The sequence below is a fragment of the Corvus cornix genome, chromosome 10 (genome assembly GCF_000738735.6).
Source record: "Corvus cornix cornix isolate S_Up_H32 chromosome 10, ASM73873v5, whole genome shotgun sequence".
Classification (NCBI taxonomy): Eukaryota; Metazoa; Chordata; class Aves; order Passeriformes; family Corvidae; genus Corvus; species Corvus cornix.
In genome coordinates, this window is record NC_046340.1 from 20,073,677 (window position 1) to 20,094,435 (window position 20,759).

Here is a 20,759-nt window from a genome sequence, read left to right on the forward strand (position 1 = left end):
TTGTGTGTCAAGGCTCCCTGCAGCTCCTGAAGGAATTTATTTCTCGCCGGTTGCATCATGTGCAGAGAAGGATCCCTTAACGTGTTAGTGGATGTGGGATCTGCATGGGCATGCAGGTGAGCACAAGGAGCAGGGCTGGCAGGAGTCAGCGCCTCATTCCTGGGTCTGCCCATGGTACATGGGCTCTGTCCCACTTGTGGTGGTGATCTAGGGCTGTTGGGTGGCTATGGGTGATGTTTGACGTGTCACTCCTCTACTAACACGTGGCAGTGATGCTGAGCTGGCCAAGCTGCTCTTCCAGGTCACCAGGGGCACGAAAAGCCCTGCCAGTGGCAGACGGCCAACAGGATGAACGGCCTCCTGTCCATCTGGGCACTGCTGGGCTCTGGACTTCATGGCTGTGTCTGCATGTGGCCGTTTTTCAGGACTCTCTGCTGGTTTCTAAGCAGTCACAGTGGCTGATGCAATTTCTGGTTCAGGTGGGGAAGACTTTGAGCACATGGAGGTCTATGCTTTCCTCTGTGCCAGCTGCACACGAGGTGTCACTGGCATGTGGGCACGTGCCTGTGAAGCCCTGTGTTTGTCACGCACAGGGTGAGCCCCACAAGCACGTGCGTTCGGGTCGGCTTGGCCCTGTAGCCGTCGGCATGTGCTGGTGTGTCAGGAGAGTGGCTGGGGAGTATGAGAAGCAGTGTCACCATGTTTGCAGCCACAGGTTCCCTTGGGAGGATTTCTGCTTCGGTGTGGGGATCACAATGGGGGCACTGGAGTGGGTGGGGAGGGCACAGTGGCATTGGGAGAGGTGCTGAGACCAGAGGTTTGTTGGGGAGCATATACGGAGAAAAGGGTGGTGGGGATGGTCAGCCGTGGGATGGCTCTGGGACAAGGGCTGCTAAATAGATTGGTGTTTCCTCCACTTGAGAGGAAGACTCCTGGGGCAGATGATTGAAGCCTGTAAAATTCAGGTGTGGAGACATGTTCCTTTGTTCTGGCAGTGGAACCAAAGTGAATGAAACCAGGAAGAGCAGCAGATGCTCTTTTGCATGATGGACTGGAATGCTGCTTCTAAAAGCGGTGGATGCTGGAAGTCCACCTATGATTTGGGGCACCTGGGTGGGCTTGTGGAGGAGAAACTCATTGGGGGGCTGTACAGAGCAATGTGTTTTGGCTTGGGAAAAGCCTGAAGAGGACAGAAACCTGGGAATTGGTTTGGGAAATACCTCAACATGCTTGGCTGTTATGTTCCCTCATAGCCATCTGTGCTGGCTGCTGTGACAGCCAGCACTGGAGCTGCAGGACCTTGGGTCGTACCCTGCATGGCTTTGCTGTGCTGTTACTATTAAAGATTTATTTTTTTCACTGATACAGCTGCAGAAACTCTTTGCAGTTGGAGAGACCAACGTGAGGTGTGGTGTTGGTGGACGAGAAGCTCCGCACACCCTGGTCATGTGTGTTGGCACCTGGAAATCCCTCCGTGTCCTGGGCTCGTCACCCAGCATGGGCAGCAGGGGAGGGGGGGATTCTGCGCCTCTGCCCCACTCAGGTGAGACCCCACCTGCAGAGCTGCCTCCAGCCACGGGGTCCTGACATCAGAAGAACATGGAGCTGCTGGAGAGAGTCCAGAGGAAGCCATGGAGATGCTCTGAGGACTGGAGCCCCTCTGCTCTGGAGCCAGGCTGGGAGAGCTGGGGGTGCTCACCTGGAGAGGAGAAGGCTCCAGGGAGAGCTCAGAGCCCCTTGCAGGGCCTAAAGGGGCTCCAGGAGAGCTGGAGAGGGACTTGGGATGAAGAGTGCCAGGACAAGGGGGAATGGCTTCCTACTTGTAGAAGAGAGGGTTAGATGGGATATTGGGAAGAAATTCTTCCCTGTGAGGGTGGGGAGGCCCTGGCACAGGTTTCCCAGGGAAGCTGTGGCTGCCCCTGGATCCCTGGAAGTGTTCAGGCCAGGTTGGACGGGGCTTGAAGCAATCTGGTCTAGTGGAAGGAAGGTGTCCCTGCCCATGGCAGGAGGTGGAAAAACATGGACATTAAGGTCCCTTTCTAACCCAAATGATTCTATCTTCTTTGTGCTGACACCTGGTGAGGACAGTTCTGCCATTTTACTTGTCCAGGTTCAGGCACAACCCCCTCGGTGAAGGCTCAGGCTGGAGGGCTCATCCCTGTCTTGAGAAGGGATTTGATGTCTGGATCTGCAGGAACATGTGTCACTTAGGAGGAAGCATTGTCTGTGTTTCGTCAGCCTCCTGGGGGCAGCTGGATGGCTTCCTTTGGGTCGGGAAAGCCGTGGGCGAGAAGAAAGGTGTCTGCATGGTAAGGGGTGGGAAAGCAGTTCTGTGTCTCGAGGAAGAGCCTGAGGCTGGGCGGATGCCTGGGGCAGGGTGGAGGACCAGTGGGATGCAATGGGGGATGTGGCGTTGGGCCCGTCCTGTCTCCTGAAAGCTGCAGCAATGGCCCAAAAACTGCATGTGGAGTCCAAAGGACAAGCCAAGCGCAGAGGTAAATGCTGGCTGTGGGAGGGAAGGCAACTCCTCCAGGCAGTGCATTGAGAGGATTAAGGCAGCAGGTTCACTCTGGCCTGGGGACAAACCCCGCCTGGGAAGAGAAACTTGCTCAGACTGAAACAGGAACGGCCACAACGTGACTCAGCCCAACCTTTGGTCTCCCTTAGCTTGTCCTTTGCTTAACCCTGTGCTGCTCCCGCTTCCGTTTCGGGCAGGGAAGCTGGTCTCCATCTGCGGATGAAGAAAGGGAGACTGTCTGTCCCTCCGCTGCCTTCAGCCTGGGGTAGGCGACCTCCCCGTAGGAGATGTGTGCTGAGCCGGCAGCCGCCAGCCAGGAGGCTCTGTTGTATCTCCATGGCTGGAATAACGAGCACTTTAGCAGGGAGTATTTTTCCTTGATGAGGTGCTTCAATGCCGCAGCCAGCTCTTGCCCCAGCCAGCTCACCCCACTTGCCTCTACTTCTGCTTTTGTGTTCTTCCAATATCTTGCTGTAGGGTTTGGCAGCCGTCGAGTCCTTGTTGGGTGTAGGAAGGAGTTTTGCTTTGGGTTTTGCCAGACACTTTTCCGTGTCAGCCGGTGCTCCATGGCTCTGTGTCCATGGGCGAGTTCAACCTCTCTCCATGTCTGACACAGCAGTGATGGAGCCTGTGGACATGGCCCTTGGGCTCTATGGGATGTGTTTTGCCAGAGTGGCCCCATGGCTCTGGTTGCTGCTTTCTGGGGTGAAGCCTTCGGAACTGAATATCCCAAATATCCTTTTTTTTTGTGGATCTTGGCCGTGTCCTGGCTTGTTATGCGCTCTCCTCGAACCCAATGCCATCAGTGTGTTGGGACACAGGTGATAACTTCTCCAGGGATGGGGCTGATCTGAAACCCACTGGTGATAACCCTGCTGAGACCTTCCAAGGTCTCTGGGATGGGCTGAGCACCTCGAGAAGGCTTGCCTTTGGCTGTGGTCAGTGCCTGAGCGGCTCCCTGGAGCCCCAAAACATATGTGGAGGGGCAGCAGTGGGAGCTTAAAATACTTGCAGCAGGGAGAGAAAAGAGCTTGTGCTGGTGGACCCACGAGCATGGCGACCAGTGGCTGGGTCAGTCCCTGGGTCACTGGGGGTGGCTGGAGCCGAGTTGGCGTTTGGTTTGGTTTGGTTTGGGGGACACTGGTGCTGGGAGGGAATGGCAGCTCTCGGCAAGCAGCCGAGCTCAGCAAAATGGCCGTGCACAGAGGAGCAGCGCTGGTTTTGCCCCACCGGCCGCCGTCACGTGGCTGAGCTGGCCCTGGGGCTGGTGGTCGAGCTGGCCCCTTCCTCACCAGCCCTGCACCCACCACACTGCCCACACTGGGCCCCTGCACCCGCTCCTGGCACTCCGGGGCGTGCTGGCCTGGCCGGGGGATGTTGAGCATTAAACAAAAGAGCCTCCCAGCTCTTGGCTGCCGCTCCGGCTTTGTTTTGATTGAGAGGTTGTTCAGCAGGAGGAGGGAGGGGTTTTTTTTTTTTTCCTTCTCTTCTGACGAGCGTCCAGATGCGACGCTGCTGCAGACAAGGGAAAGGCAAACAGAAGCCGCTGGAGACTCGGCTCTTCTGAAAAGCCTCTCTGGGTCACGTGTGCTGCGGTTTTGGGCAGCCAGGAGGGTGGATTCATCCGTGTCCCTCTGTGGGAGAGGGGGTGGAAGCCACCGGTGCATTTTTTTTCCTGAACTTCTCCCAAGACACAGTGTAGTGATGCCCTGTGCATGCTCAGAGCAGACATCCCTGCTGTGGGTGACCTGATAGAGAGGGGCTCTTGTAAGATGGGGGACACTGCAGTGTGTTCACACCAAAACTGGTGGTTCCGTGGGAGGACAGCGTGGCAGCAGAGAGAGTGCTCGGCATCAGGTGGCCATGGAGGCAGTGGGGTGGTGACCCCACACCAGTGGCAGCTGCCGAAAAAGAAATACACCCAAACAATGCTGTGCACTATCCCTGCTGCTGCTGGCTTACTCAGCAGTTTGCAGGGTGGCTTTGGTGTCAGCTTTGCGGACCTTCATGCCCTAATCCAGGGGTGCAGACCTGCGTGGTGTCTCCAGTGCTGGTCCTACAGCCTCAGTGGGATGTGGGATGGACCCCCAGGTGCCAGATGTCCTGCAGCATTAATCCTTTACCTGGAGTGAAAGCGTGGTTGCCTTTTTTTAGCCATTTTTCTATTTTTGGGGGGAGGGATGAAGCTTGGTTGTGGGTGCAGCAGCAAGGATTGGGGTGAGGGATTTCTGTGAGACTCCAGCTTGAAGAGGTGAGATCTCCCAGTCCCTCTGCTGGGTCCAAGCCCAACAGGAGATGGCCATAGACTGTCTTGGGAACATTTCTTGATGTGGGGGAGAACCAGGATGAGATGCGGGCTGGTCCCAGCCTTGTGCTTTGACAATGTGCTTGGGATTTTGACTGGTGTGGGGTTCCTTGTCTTGGGGCCAGAATTTGGGTGGAGCAACTCCCAGTAGAGCTGTTTTGGTGAAAACAATTGTTGCTTTACAGACCCTCCAAAGCTGGCTTTGGAGCTGGTGTTCACCCTGTGCTTCATTTTCCCCGGGGATCTTTAGGGCGTGTGGGAAGCCCAGTGCTTGGGTAGGGACCTGCTCATGCCCGAAACCCTGGGGAGAAGTTGTTTCCCAGCCCTTGCTCTGCAGGGCTTGTCTCTTTCCGGGGAATTGGCAGCTCAGGGAGGTGGCAGGGGCGTGCAGGCAGCTACCGGCTCCTGCCTGATCTGCTCGCTGTGGTTCTTTTTCTCCAGCCATGCTGGAATCGGCCGCCTCCAGAGCTGCTGACAGGGCTGTGTTGGGAGTCCTTGGGAATGACACCACTCGTTTCCTTATCGTCCCCAGCCCCGCCGCCCGGAGCCTTCTGCTCTAGGAACAAGGCAAGAAGGGGGCATGCAGCCAACATGTGTCAAGAGCTACAAAGGAGGAAATTGGCCTCGTTCACTTCAAACCATGGGGTTAGTGCTGGAGTTTTGGCTCCTGCTGAGAGGTTATTTATATGTGGGCTTTTTTTTATAACCACTGGATGTAGCAGGCTGGGAGTTCCAGCTGATCCCACCTCTGAAGGCTTTACAAAGGGAAAATTGCATCTCTCCCTGGTTGCTTTCCCAGATGGCAGTATTAGGAAGGACTAAAGGGCTGAGTTAGCTTTGATGCCCGACCCATCAGCATTGCTGTATCCCAGTGAGCTGCCTGTCATGCTGAAACATGGCCTGATCTCTGCCAGAACGGGCAGCAGGACATGTGGCTCCCTGTCAAGGACATGGTGGTAGGAAATGGAGCAGCGCTGGGAAAGAAGAGGAAAAACCTCGCCACTCCTGAAGTGTGAGAGTGGAATGACACCGTGGTAACGAGGGGGCTGATAGAGGGGGGACAGAGGAGGAACAGCCCCTTCTCCGCTTCCTTGGTGCAAGCGACCTGCGAATCGGCTCCCCCAGTGCTTTGATGAGAGATTTTGATGGGAAGGCTGACGGGTGATTGATCCTGCTGATTCATGGGCCTGATTCCTCCCCTGAGAGCAACGGGAACTGCTGGAGATGGGTCAGATTTTGAGGCTAACGGGCTCTGGTAGACTCTGTGGTGTTTTTTGCTTTGCTTCCAGGCTGGCTGTAGCTGCTCATTAGCCTAATGACCCCAGTTACCCAGCACCATTTATCTGCCGAGGGAGATTTCTTTAAAGGAAGATTTTTGCCTCTGGAGTGCTGTGCGACCCTGAAAGCTTCAAAACTCTGCGAGCTGCTCCTGAAGCCCTGCCGGGGAGCTGATGCAGGGGGAGTGTGCCAGGAATAACCCGCTAATGAGCAAAGCTGCTCCTCCACCCGGCAGCCAGGGAGGCCACGGGAAAGGGCTGCAGAGCACAGGCTGCCTGCTTTTCCCCTCCTATGCTTTTAAAGGCTGCTTGGTTGGGGATTCACTGCCTTTTCCCTGTTTTCTGCAGGCACGACATCCTCTGTGCCACTGCTTTCACAGTGCTGCATTGCTCTGCTGCTACTCTCGAGGCTGCTTTGGTCTGGAGCTGTGAAATCCATCTTCCCTGTGAATCCTCGTGTGCAGGCAACCCTGGAGATGTGTTGGGCAAGAGGGCACTTAAATCCCCAGAGCTGAAGGTGGGCAGGAGAAAAAGCAGTGGTGATTGCTGTGGACTTTCTGGGGTGGTTTTGTGACGTTCCTACCTCGTGGTGATCAGTGCCTGGAGCTCAAGCACTCAGTGGGTGCAAGAGGAGCCACCCCAGGGCTCAGAGCTGTTGAGCAGCAGCTGGGAGAGCAGCCCAGGGCTGGGAAGCAACTGCCGGGCTCCGGAATGATTTAAAGCCACCAGCAGCCTGACGATATGTTGTATTTGGTGACAACATCTGCTCGAGATATTCCTGTCCCTGTTACTCATTCCTGCCCACGGACCAGATCAGGGAGCTGATCTGATGTAAATAAACGTGCTCAGGGTTTTCTGGGGTGAGCTCAGGCTGTGGGCTGGCAGGGACGGGTGAGCTGGGATGGATGGGGCATGGACAGCCATGATGGCACTGGGGCTGGAGATGGGGGCATGGCAGTGATGGTGGCACCTGGGGTGGGGGTGGGGGCACAGCAGTTGTAGTGGCACCTGGGGCTGGAGATGGGGGCTTTGCTGGGACCATGCTGTGGTATAAAGGTTTTAGGGTCTCACTGGCCTCTCACAGGGCTCACAGTGGTTTTGATGAGCTCTGCTCAATCCAGGAGAGCACATGGTGCCTGTGCTCCCATCCTTCCTCCTCCTGTGCTCCCAGCCTTGCCAGCTGAATGGTGCTGGCTCCATCCCAGTGTTCTGTGGGCAGGATAAATCCCTGTGCAGGAAGATGCTACCACAGAGCTTTTGTACGGTGTGGTGATGGCATGTACTCATATCTGCTGACTTTTCCTGTCCTTGACACTGAAGTGGCTTTAAAACTTGGTATCTAGATTTATTTTAAGATACTGTCTGGCCCTCATTCTCTTGGGGTGTCTTGGAATGTGTTGTGATGAATAGTGTGGAGAGCATGCCTGCTCTGCAGCCTGAGCTGGAATTCTGGTTGGGATGTGGAGGTCACCATGTTTTATGTCTTGTTGAGGGGATGAGGTGTGATAAAGCTCAAAAGTGGATTTTGTCTGGTGCTGAGGGAGTAAGAGCACCCCCTGGGCTGCCCTCCCTTAATGCAGATGCAGGAGCCTGCGTGTCTCAATTTCCCCTGTCCATTGCAGGGATTGGTTTCTCCTCTTAGGCTTGAGCATGGGGTTTGCCGGGGGAGCACGAGGGTGCTCTGGGTAGAGAAGGCATCGGTGAAGCTACAGATCCTGTGGTTGTGGTGCTGTGTTCTTGGTTTTTTTCCCAAGCCAGAAAGTAGTTTCATTCCAGGAAGCTTGCTCACTCCCCCAATTAGCCATGGAAATGCAGCGTTGTGATATTTTCCCCAGGTATTATGCAAATGAACGCTGTTCCCAGACTTCCCCCTGCTCGCTCCCCCACCCCTCCCTCCACTCGTCGGGGTGCAGGTACGCTGCCTCCCGTGCTGGGAATGGCCTTCTCATCTGTTCAACAGATGGCTGTGCCATGTTCAGAGTGAACTGCGTGCCGTGTGGCTGGTGGTCGCCATCCTAGGATCAGCCCTCAGAAAAGGGACCCTGGAGCTGGGTCTTGGTCCTGTGTTCGAGCTAGGCTGGAGGAGGGAGAGCTGCACCCATCCAGTGGGTCCTATGTGGGTAGTGGCAAGTAGAGTCTTGGGGTGTATTGTCTGAAAGGGGAGGCCATCCCAAAAATCATCGGTACCACTGCAGCTGGGATGCTCCATCACCATTGTGGTGCAGCAGAGAGGCTGCTGTGTCCGTGTGGTCCCACACCAGACACGGTGCACGCCGAGAGCCATGGCTACTGTGACTGCACCAGCTCCAAGCAAGTATTTCCAGCTGGTGCTGCCCTGCCAGCTTGGGATGCTGACCTGCCTTCCCCACAGGACACCAAGCCCCAGGTCTGCACTTCTGTGTCCCTCTGACCCACCGTGGTGTAAAGAATGGATGCCCCTTTGCGAGGAGAAGGGAACAAAGAAAGGGTTCACTGAAAGGGTGGCAAGGCATTGGAACAGGCTGCCCAAGGAAGTGGTGGAATCACCATCCCTGGAAGTGTTTGAAAAGTGTGTGGATGTGGCACTTGGAGTATGGTGGTGACCGTGGTGGTGCTGGGTTAATGGCTGGACTAGAGGTCCAGCCATTGGAGGTCTTCTTCAGCCTTTATGAGCCTATGAAAGCTGGAGCTGAGTTCCGGGAATCGAATGGCTAAGAGGGGCTTGAAAGAACAGCAGAGCGCTGGGTCTGGGCTCCATGTGCTCAGGGGCCAGGGGAAATTCCTTCCAAGGCTGAAAGGGGAGGATGGCTGGGCACCAGGCAGCTCTTTGAGGTGGTGACAAAGTCATCAAGCAGAGCTGGCCCGTGCTGGTGAAGCCTCTCCTGCCTGGGCACAGGTGGGAGCAGTGGATCTGTGGGGTACCTTGTACACAGAGCGAAGTTTCAGCATTTCCAGGGTTGTTTGCTGTTCTGTGGCTTGGAGGGGAGGAAGGTGACTGTGTCTGTATATCACGGACCTGGTTTGCTGACAGGAAGGTTTCTTTCTTTGCTCAGCATTAACATTTCAAGATGCAGGAACTCTCTGGGTATTAGTGTTTTATGGTCTCACAGGCTGGCTATTAATGCTCTGCTTTGTGGGTAGGGTGAGGGAGCTGGAGGGGCTGGGTGGTGAATGTCCCTTTGAAGGAAACCAGCCTTTTGGTCAAACCCCTACAGCCAGGAGCAGAGCTGCCCTGGCCTGGGGGAAGAGTTGAAGCCCCTTGGGAGTGGGGAGAGCAGGTGGTTCAGCTCTCGGGCTGGGTCTGGATCTTGATCTTGCATCCAAAAAGACAAAGTTGCATGTGAAGCCACGCCCAAATGTGACCAAATGTGCCGTGGCTTTGCCACATCCCTGCCAGGCTTGTGGAGGAGCCACCTTCCAGGAAAAGGCCCTGCTTTATAGGGGCTTACAGCCTGTGCTCCTCCCTGCTGCTTCCTCCAGACCTAGAAAACAGGAGCTGTTGGTGTTCCCTGTGACAGATCCCTCAATGGCAGCTTGGACCAGCGTGTGTCCTGTCCTCATGGTCTCTCAGTAGGGTCGGTGTTTCCCTGTTCCCCCAGGGGCCATGAGGAGGTTCATGGCATTAAAAACTGGAAGTGTTGGGATTTCCAGGCTGTGTACTCATCAGTAAGGCCTTGGCTCTGGCAGGAGCAGCTCCCTGTGTAGCGCCCTGCAAAGGAGGAAGACACAGCAGATAGGGCAGCAGCACATCTGGTTCTGGTTTTTCTTGTATGAACAGAGGCTGTTTTGGGGTTCCCTTGCATTACCCCTGTACAGTGCTCTTGGTGCGCTTGAGCCCCGGGACCAAATTCATGTGCCTTCCTGCAGGGAAGGGGCTCTCCTCAGCTATTCTTGGCTGGGAGGGCAGGAGCCATCTTGGTGGTGTCCCGATGGCCTCCAGCCTTCGGCCGCAGGAATGAGAGTGACTAGACTTGCAGGTGCCTGTTGTTTCTGGGCAAGAAACCAAAGGCCACCAAAGCAGCCAGAATTTTCTGGGCAAAGAGGGGATCCAGTTTGGTGCAGATCCCAAGCCGGTAGCACAAGGAGCCTGTGGTGAGAGGTTACCTTCTCTTTTGAAGCCACCATCATGAACCAGAGCATGTTGAGTGGGGGTGAGAGACTGGGGTTTTGGTAAATTGGATGTTTCTGGGCATGGAGACGTGTTACTTACAGTGCAGTGCTTTGCTCCTTCCCCACTGCTCCACTGTTGTGTGTTGTCCAAAAGCCTTTGGGAATGTTCCTCCCTGGTAGACGTGTTTCAAACATGACACTGAAGCAGGTGAGGTGCCTCGGCAGCCCCTGTCGGCTGAGCAATCCCAGCCTCCTGCCAGTGAACGTGGCCATTAAAACCCAGTCTCCGCTGGGAGCTGATGGTCTGATACGAGAGATGGGAAGAGCATTGCTTTCAATTTCCCACTGATCCGAATGAGCTGGTGTGGGAGACTCGGATGGCCTGGCTGAGTTGGGGGCTGTTAGCTCCAGCACTCAGAGCTGCTCTCAGGTCTGCATTGCTTCTCAGTTCTAGGAAATGGAATAAAGAGAAAACCACTTAGGAGGATTTTAATCAGAACTTGGCAGGAGAACTTAAGGAAACCCAAGAAATGTTCTGACAGCCGCATTCACGCAGGGATTGCCAGTGAATGGAAAGGGCAAAGGCAGGGCCTTGGCTCGGGTGGGTTGGGTTTCTTCTGGCTTGTTTAAATGGGATGCCATTAGCATTCCTGCCCTCCCTGGCTGGGAGGGGAGGGGGGGAAATAAGCCTTCTTCGATATGCTGGAGACTTGTCAGCTGGAAATGAGGCTGAGTCCCCTGGGAGTAGATGATGAAAGTCATCCCAGACCTGCTGGAGATGGCCAGCATGGCTCAGGAGGAGGAGGTTGCGTAATTTTTACTAATAGTGGCCTTGGAGTTTGGGACTGTCTTGTCGTATGGTTGGATTTCTTCAAGAGGTTGATCTTGGCAGGCCGGAGAGGTGGGTCTGTGGGAATCTCATGAAGTTCAGCAAGGTCCTTGTGCCGGGGCCATGCCTAGCACAAACACAGACTGGGTGGAGAACAGATTGAGCACAGCCCCAGGGGAAGGACCTGGGGGTGCTGGTGGCTGACAAATCGGATGTGACCTGGCAGTGTCTGCTTGCAGCCCAGAAAGCCAACCTGGGCTGCATCCAGAGGAGTGGAGCTGGCAAGTGGAGGGAGGGGACTCTGCCCCACTCAGGTGCAGAGCTGCCTCCAGTCTGAGGGTCCAACATCAGAAGCTGCTGGAGAGAGTCCAGAGAATACCATGGAGATGCTATGAGACTTGGAGTGCCTCTGCTCTGGAGCCAGGCTGGGAGAGCTGGAGGTGTGCACCTGGACTAGAGAAGGCTCCAGGGAGGCCTCAGAGCCCCTTCCAGTGCCTAAAGGGGCTCCAGGAGAGCTGGAGAGGGACTGGGGACAAGGGCCTGGAGTACGAGGACAGGGGGAAATGCCTTCCCACTGCCAGAGGGCAGGGATAGGTGGGATATTGGGAAGGAATTGTTTCCTGTGAGGATGGTGAGGCCCCGGCACAGGTTGCCCAGAGAAGCTGTGGCTGCATCGTCCCTGGAAGTGTTCCAGGCCAGGTTGTATGGGGATTGGAGGAACTTGGTGTAGTGGGAGGTGTCCCAGTCCATGGCAGGGGACTGGAATGAGATGAGTTTGAAGATCCCTTCCAACCCAAAGTGTTCACTGGTTCAGTGGTGCTGAGTTGTTGTTGGTGAGTACTGTTGGGAGTGAGAAATGCTGCCCTGAGTTTCAAAGCCCTTGTAGATGATGTCTGGTTTCAAACTAAGACGTGTGAGGAGTGGACAAACCTGTTGCTGTGATGGGAGATTTCATCAGCTTTCCACATCCTCACTTAGAGCTGATGGCGAGTTTCTCATAACATCTTCTTAGCTCAAGTTTCTTGGCTCGGCTGTAACTCCTTTTGTAAATTGTTATTTTGGAAAATTTGATTAAAAATCCATGGAGTGGTATGAGGAGCTTGACCATTTAGGGGTAGGAGAGCTGCAAGAGCAGTTCTTGCGTGTGTGTCCTGCAGCTGGGTAACCCAAACCAGCTTTTGTTTTCCGATTCCTGGGGAGGGGAGCATGTAGTTCTGGTTTATGAGTGCAGGCCTGGCATTGCTGAGCAGAAACCCCCCCAAGTTGTGTTTATTTGTAAAGGGCTCTTCAAGACTGCGTTGTACCACAGCTTTTTGTTTTATTGATATTCCAACATCTGGACGGTTTCCTAAACGTGCTTTCATCCAAGGAGAGATTAAGGGAGTGGGAACTGTTCTGATAAAGCTGCCAAAAATAATCTTTGCTTGAGACTAAGTACCGCTCTCGGGACTTTGTCTTGTAAAACAATTTGTGGGTGAGCATGAAGAACCATCCTAGGAAGCCCCAAATGCTCCAGATGGTCGTTCCTGCTGGGGGATTGGAGGACTATAAATTCTCCAGAAGAGTGTTTGAATTTGTCGCGTGCTGCCTGAGGTGATCTAATAGCAGTCAGGGAAGTTTCAGGAGTTTGTGGCTGAGGTGACTGAATCCCTGAGAGGAGGGATCTGCATGCAACATGGTTGGATTGACGGGTGCACTGCTGATGCACATCCATCTTCCTCACACCCCACAGTGGATTGCTCATGGATGGGTTGTCGTCTCCTGTGACGAGCTGATGTAATGAGGGTGATAGCTGGTGTAGTGTTACAGTGCAGTAAAAAGCTGTAAGTATACTTCCTTAGTGTAGCTTTAGGTGTTGAGGATGTGATGGTGGCAGTGGGATACAGATGATCCGTGAGGTTTTGTATGAAGATCCATCTGAAAGTAGGTTGGTGCCGCATTGGAGTTGTTTGGCTGTCAGCACCTGGGAGGTGCTGAGCTCAGCGGAGCACAGCAGCCTTAATGCTGCCCCCTTTGTCATCCTCCTTCTGGCAGTGTTTTTGCTAAAAATCACGTCCGTATGCTGTGACTTTGTTTGACAACTTGTGCAGTGACAGGGAGCTGAACTTCTTCCTTGACGAGATGTGTAGGTATACACGGCATGTGCTCTCCAAACTTGCATGGCCCTGAAGCAAAATATGGTTTGGATGCCATCTGCTTCCTGAGGGGCAGAATCAGAGCTGCTGCAGGAAGCTTAACACGCTTCTGTGGGATGTGTGTTGCCCCATGCCTCTCCCAAAGGACCTGGGATTGGCTACTCTGGGTCAGTTCAGTTAATTCACAATTAACGAGGTGCTATTTAAAGCACGCATGCTCATAGGAGGACTTTCTCTGAGGCTCTTGGCTAGTGGCTCGTGTATCCCACCTGGGAATCACACCATGGCCCTGTGAGCAGAGGATTGAAATTAAAACCCATTGAGTATCCTGAGTCGGAAGGGACCCACAAGGATCATCAAGTCCAACTCCTGGTAGGTTTGACTCCATAAACAGTTATGATAATAACTTGGAGGAGGTTGTGTTGGTAGGACAGAGTCTTCCTACTCAGGGGTTTCTCGTGGCTCTAGAAACAGGAACTCTGGAAAGCACCATCAGAAAGCATCGCCAGAAACCACCTTGGTGGCTCTGCCTGCAGAGCTCCTCAGATTCCCAGGATGGCTGAACGCATCCGTGCTGGCTGGGAGCTGTTCTGGCTCCTGCCTGGGGTCATAGGGCAGCCTGGGGGCCTGGCTCTGGAGACTCACTGGAGAACTCCAGCTGGCTTGTGACCCAACAAGGCTGAAAGCAGCCGCTCTTCCATCTGGGCCAAGAATTAGTAGGGGTTTAATCATCCTGTCCTGGCATTAGGCTGGAATGTTCTTCCAGTGTCAGATTTACTGCTGTTGGCCCCCAGATGCCCAGTGCAGCTTCTTCAGCTGGCGTGTTCCCAGTGGGGCAAACCCTGCTTGGTTTTATGGGACCAAAGCTAACATCTCAGCGTAGTTGGACTTTTTTAGTATCATTTGAATGTCCAACAGGTGCAGGTCTTCAGCTTGTTTCTTGTGTTGAGGTGATTGTACCGTGAAGGTTTTGGTCTTCTCTCTTACTCAGATCCTCTCTGCAGAGGGGAAAGGAGTCTTTTATCTGGGTATATTTTTTGCGGCCAGGGCTCCACATTTCTTCATGAGCCGTGTGTAGCCTGGTAGTGTTTTGGTGGGAAGAAACTAATGGCTGAAGCAGCTGCCTGGGCTTCAGAGGAGATGGTTTGGGGGGAGTGGGGATGAATGGGGGGGACTGCCTTGGGCTTGTGACTAGATCTGAAGTTTCATCCCTGAATCACTGCGGGGTGTGGGACATTGGCATGTGGATGTGAGTGTGCTACCTGGGGAAGATGGAAGGTGTCCCTGCCCATGGCAGGGGTTTGGAACTGGATAAGCTTTAAGGTCCCCAACAACCCAAACTTTTTTGTGGTTCTGTAAGCTAAGTTTGGCTCTGGAAGGTGATAGTTTCAGATCAGTGATGTCCTTCTCTGCAGGTCTTTGGCCCAAAATTGCCTGCCTTCTTGTTGCTGACAGCTTCAGTGCCTCTGCCATTCCCTTCTGATATCCTGGTGGGAGAAGCAAGAAAGCTGGAGGAGCCAGGTTTGGTTCCATCTTAGTGTTTCATAGACTCAGAGGCTGGTTTGGGTTGGAAGGGACTTTCAAACTCACCTCATTCCACCCTGTTCCATGGGCTGGGACACCTTGTACTAGACCAGATTGCTCCAAGCCATGGCCAGCCTGACCTCAGATGGGGCAGACACAACTTCTCTGGGCAATCTTCACCTGGGCAAAATGTGTTTTCTTCCGTGTCCTTTGAGAGTCTGGCTCTCCTGGATGACAGGCTGGGATGTGAGGTCCTGCTGTCCAGGAGAAGATGATGGCCGTGGTCTTCCTTATTACTGGCTCCTGCTTGGAGAAGGGAGCAGAATACATGTCGATGGGAGGCAGGACTCGGGAATTGTTCTACTGTGGGATCTCTCATCTTGCCATTGTCCTGAACCACTTTCAGCCCAGCCACGTTTCAGGACCAAGCTTTCTGGACACAGCTGATGTTTGGAGATGATCTCTTGGAAGATGGGAGATCTCAGAGGAGAGCTTCCTCAGGTTTGTGTTCAGCCTAAACGTGGGCACAGGAACCTTCCTGCCTCCTTGTGCAGTCATCGGAGCTTTGCTGCTCCCCAGGAGGTGTCCTGCCTGCTCCTGGCCACCCCTTCCCACATCGACGCTCAAGGGTTTGTGCAGCCATGTGGGGAATTGGGTCAGGGACATGATCCAATTAAAAGCTGTGCTGAGCGACATCGAAAGCAGGTTTTAACCAGGCAGTTTCCCGACAGTCCACAAATGCCTGTGTTGGGAAAAGAGGGCTTTGGGCTGCAGCAGGAATAAGCAGCCAAGGATGGATTGTGGTGGGATGGTTTCTTCGGGTGGTGATGCTGGTCCATGAAGGCTTGCTGTGTTGGTAGGCAACAGTAGGGACAATGAACCCGACTCCCACTTGGATTCTGGCTGGTGAGTCTTTGTTTTCTTCCCAGAGAGCCCAATCTCGCTCCCTTGCATCTGTTTCATGGCTGCCATCGCTCATGGAGGGCCTCTCATCAGGCGTTTCTCAGGCTCCTTCTCTCCAAGGGTGCAGCCAAGGGCTGTGGTCGCAGGGGAGGACTGGAATTGCACCGCACCCATGCCCATCCTCACTGCCTGGGCGAGGGGGGGTTGCCTTCAGTAATCCTGACTAATCCTTTAATCTGTATCAACACTGATAGGTATTAAAGCAGCAGATAAGGTTCAGACCATGGCTTGGAGCTCAGCGATATCCCCACCCTCTTCCAGCTAAATCTGGGCTGATTGTGCTTTCTCTTAAGGGGACCGTGCTTGTTTGCCAAGCAGCTGCATTGCGTTGAGAGGGTGGATTAGCTGTTCCCAGCTGGAACATGCCCTTGTTGCTGGGCTCCATCTTGCCAGACAAGTCCATTGATCTGTCTGTGTGTGTTCCTGGTGACCAGCATCCCGTGCTTGCAGGAGCAAACCCCTCCAGGTTAGCGTTCCTCTGCCAGTCTGCAGCAGATCTGTAGCCTCCTGCTTTTTATCTGTGTTATTCACCTGGATATAATCCTGATTCAGCTGTAGACACTTCACAGAGTTCTTAGGCAACAACACGAAGCTTTTGGTGCGGCAACCAGTGCTGCGGATCTGCGGTTCCTTGCTACCTGCGGCTCACAGCAGGATTTCCCTCCTGCCCCACCTCCAGAGCAGGACTCCCACCACCACGTCCTTTCACTCCAGGCCTTCCACACTCTTCTTTTTGGGTGCCTTTCCTCATGGCTGAGGTCTGCAATGTTCTCCCTTGTACGGCTTCAGGGCACCTCCGGTTACCCCAATGATCCAGCACTGTGAAAGGTGGGACTCCAGAGCTGGCTGTCCCATGTTTGGTGGGCAGCAAACCAAGGTTGTTAATGCTGGGAAGAGCTGCTCCTGGTCGAGTTCACTGTGCAAAACAAACTGTCCCTGTTGTTTATGCTGTCGTAGGCTCGTCCGCCCTTTCCCTGTCCTCTTCCAGCTTCTCCCCATGCTCATGGGATTGCTCCAAGTTTGCCACTGGTTCCTTCATCAGCAAAGCCATGGTTAATCCTTCCCATAAATCCTTTAAGCTGTCAGCAAACAACCCCCTTCTTAAAATTCTAGCACGCAAGTTCGGCTGGGATGGAGCCTGGCTCACAACCCCAAGGTTTCATTTTTGTTCCCAGATTATCACCTCCTGGTCCTTCCTGGTCCCAGTTCTGGATGGCGCTGCAGGCTCCCCGCCATGGCTGTGGAGCAGTGGATGGCTCACGCTCGCATGTGGCCTTCTGTGATATATCTGAGGTGTAAAAACATTCAGGTTCTGGATTACCTAATGAGGGGTTCCAGGTGTGTCAGGTGGTTTGAAGTCACAGGTGAGAATTTGTTCCTTAGATTCCATGTGGATGAGGTCTCACCTCCCTGAAGAGCCACCTGTCCTGTGGGGACAGAGTGTGTTGGCCCTGTTTCTTGTCTACATGAGCTGGGCATGCAGCTGATGGGGCAAAAATGGGCTAAATAATGAGAGTAAAGCTTTCTTGTGGTCATGCTCGCCTGTCTGCACCTAAATTCTCACATCTTTGCTGTTTTGCTCTCAGCCATGACCGTTTGGCTCTTTCAGGCTTGCTTATTCCTGTAAGAGCACAAGGTTGGGTCACTGTTTTGGGCTGTATTTTCATTGGTGATTAGGTTAGGAGCTTCAAGTGTTGTACATCATCTTTTGGAGGATCTCTGACTATCCCTTGCTTCGAAAGTTGACATCCTCCAAGGCATTTGGCAGAATCCAAGAGAACAAAAAATTGGTTTCTCAAGGTCTCAACCCACATCTTGAGTTTCTCTCCTGTGAAATTTGGTTTCTCCCTTAAAACTCCTGATGAAATACACTTTGGAATTTATGGGATTCTCATTACAGGACTGACATACAAGAACCACAAACCTTTTTCCACTGTTGATCCCAGAGGGAGGAAAGGCTCTGAGACTCCCCAAGGAATATTGAATGGCATCTTGCTGCTGAGTGGCTGCATCTGGGGATTACTCACTAGAACAGAAGGAAGGGGAAAAAAAGGTTAATGCAGTGTTGGCAGACGGCAGCTCCAGAAGCTCGTGTCCTTCAGGCTGCCGTGATTCAGCTCGGTGACTTGAGTGCAGGTGGTTCTCAGCTTATCCCTCAGGTCTGCCAGAGGAAAAGGGATTTGGAGGAAATACCATATTAAATCTAAATTTCTGAAAAATTGATTTCTTAAAATTGATTTTTTTGAAGAAAAGTGCATTTGTCAGCAGGGGCTAATCGTAAAAGGCACGTGGCTTGTGCTCGCGGCCCTGTGAGCACCCTCTTTGCACAGGCTGTTTTCCTGCTTTCCTAGCTCTGCACCAGCGTCAGGATTCAAGGAGCAGCCAGCTCTATCCCGACGCCTGTAGCACCACGAAAACCCTAGGGCCAAATTTGGGGTGAGTCGAGGTGGGAGAACACCCACGGGCAGATGCCAGGCAGCTGCAGAGCTGCTCCCATGAGCGCTGCTCCTGCTGCCAGCTGCCATCGCACTTTCCAGGAGCTCCGGGGAGGATCAGCCTCCAGGCATTACATGCTTTCTTGCAGGCTGCTGTGCTTGCTCACCTACCACCGGCAAGCACAGGCTTGAACAAAAGCCGGTCGCCTGGATCTACAGGGTTTTATTTATTATTTTTTTTTGCAAACAAGCTGGGTGATCTGGGCTCGGCTGTTGGCGCTGCATCCTGCAGCATATGACAGATAATCGGCCTGGCTGCTGGCCCGCGGAGGAGGCGAGGCTCCCATCGATGTGTGACCTGGGAAGTCACGTCAGCTCCATAAATCACTGCCTGCTGCTGCTGCCGGTGCCTCGCGCCGCTCTTCAGCTTCTTGGCAAATTCGATATCCGCAGCGAGGCTCCGGATGGCTCCTCGCCGCTGGGCGAGCGTGCCATCAGCGCCTGTGCGGGGCGAGGAGACAGGGCAGGCTTCTGTCCAGTTCCCTTGCCCCTTTTATTGTCATTCCTCAGCCAGAGAAAGTAACTTGGATAAACTGCTGTCTTGCCCTTCTAGCCTTGTGCTGGGGAGCACAGCTCCTTATGGACATCAGGACTCCTGCCTAATCCTACTGATGATAGCCTGAGTCTTTAAAAGCCAAGGTTTGGTGATAAAGGGTGGGTTTTCTGGGTTTTAAGTAGTTATCTGGCGCTCAGTCATGGCGTGGATCAGGATTCTACTTCATGATGGTTAAACTTACCCAGGTCTCCACTGTTCTGCTGTGCTCATTCCCAGACTGTCCTGGGAGCAGCCACGTGTGGGGAACAGAGTCTGCACTGCTGAGCCTTTTTCTGGAAGCAGTGAAATCACCCTTTGGGGGTGCCAAACGGGCCATTCCTGGAGGTATCCTCAGAGAGAAGTCACTGCTGCCAGCACCCTGCTCCAGCCGGCAGCTTTCTGGCATGGAGCGCCTCATGCCTCTCCTCTAAGCACACGTGAATTCACGAGTCCAGCTCCTTGGACTTTGGAGGTTTACTCCTGAGCAGGAGGAGGACTTGGGATCTGGCCAAGGGCTTTGTTGGATCCATGCTTGGGATTATCACTACTGAGTTTTGGGGTGCTTGAGATTGTAGGGAGCAGGGGGGATGAATCCCCTAATCTCAGCATAGACTTGTTAATGATCCAAAAGCTATTTTCCATTGTGGGTGAAGTGCCCAGAGTGTGCTCGGAGGGAGCACAGCCAGGCCCTGAGCCTTTTGAGCGCTGGTCGTCCTGGCACTTGCTAAACAGAGCAAAAACTTCCTGTAGTGTGTTACTCCAACAGCGGGAGCAGAGGCGAGCAGAGCTGCCAGGGGAGGCTGCCTCTGCTGGGTTTTGCCATCCCAGAGCGGGCTGGGTTGCCAGCGGGACAAAGAGTAGGGTTAGGTGAGACTGCTGCAAGCCATTGGTGGACTATTCCCATGCATGCTTTCCTCATTTGTCTGCCTTCCTTTCAGAGCCAAGTTTTCCAGCTGGGGATCAGGCCAGCATCTCCTTGATTTCCCCTTCCGGGAAGGTTTTTTATCCACCTTTTGGTGCTCCTGTGTTCAGGCTTTTTCTTAAGCTCTGCTTCCCATGCCTAAAGATGCGGCAAAGGTGGTCATGGATCCTGGCGCTTGGTTTACTGCTTTTTGACAGCAATGCTTTCCTGGCATCCCAGCGCCTCCCCTTTCCAGGTTGTGTTTGGGGAGCTGCGATCTCCGGGATTAAGCGTGGAGGCTTTGCAGGGTGACAGCTCCCAGGAACGAGTGTCTCTCTCCTGCTGCAGTTGTTGGGACAGGCAGGGGCAGTGATGGGGCCTGGGCTGTGCTTTGGGTGGGAGCGGCAGTGCTGTTGCAGACCAGAGCTCCAGGGTGGTGGTGCAAGGCTCTGTCTCCAGTCCCTATTTGCCCTCGGCATGGGCGCTTGCCTGGCTTGTGGCTCTTGGGAAGCATGTGGAAGGGTTTGTGGGTCTGGAGGGGTTGGAGATCTCTGTTTGGGGCTGAGCTGACTGGTTAAGGGACTTCAGGGCTTAAAGCACAAAACAAGGCATGGTAGTGATCTGGGTACAGCACAAGAGATGCTCCAGGAGTGGGATGCAGCCAGTGAGGCCGCTGCAGCTGTAAATGGTGCCCCTCTGCTTAGGGAAGGAGTAAATGGTTTCCTTTGCTTGCTGCACCCCTTTCTCTCTCCCAGTGCCTCGTTCCTCCTCCTCTTCCTCCCTGCCATTAATTGCTTAGGGTTTGCTGATGCAATTAAAACAAGATGTGTCTGCAGCCACGGCGCTTGCCTCTGTTCTCCAAGGTATTCCTCTGCCTGCGTGCGAGGAGGTGGGAGCTGCTGGCTCAGGAAAGGGCAGGTCTCCACGTTGGCTGGCTCATGCCCATAGCGATGGTCCCCAGAGAGGGGAAGTGGCTGAGCCAGGGCTGTCACAGGGCTGTATCTCCCAGCCTGAGGAGGTGGCTGGCTGACTCCTGGCGCTCCCAAGGTTGCGAACAGGCTGGAGCAGGGGCCGTCTGGCTTCCTGCAGCTGATGTGTAGCAGCGATAGCTGCCAGGCTGAGTTGGCGATGACTGATGGGCAGGACATCTTGCTGGGCTGGGGGTCATTTGCACAGCAACTAAAGCCA

General features: G+C 54.0%; 1 protein-coding gene across 1 annotated transcript in view; it reads left to right on the plus strand.

The window, feature by feature from the left end:
• The window catches only part of ZNF609 (zinc finger protein 609), a 62,819-nt gene that overhangs the window by 15,048 nt on the left and 27,012 nt on the right, over positions 1–20,759 (plus strand).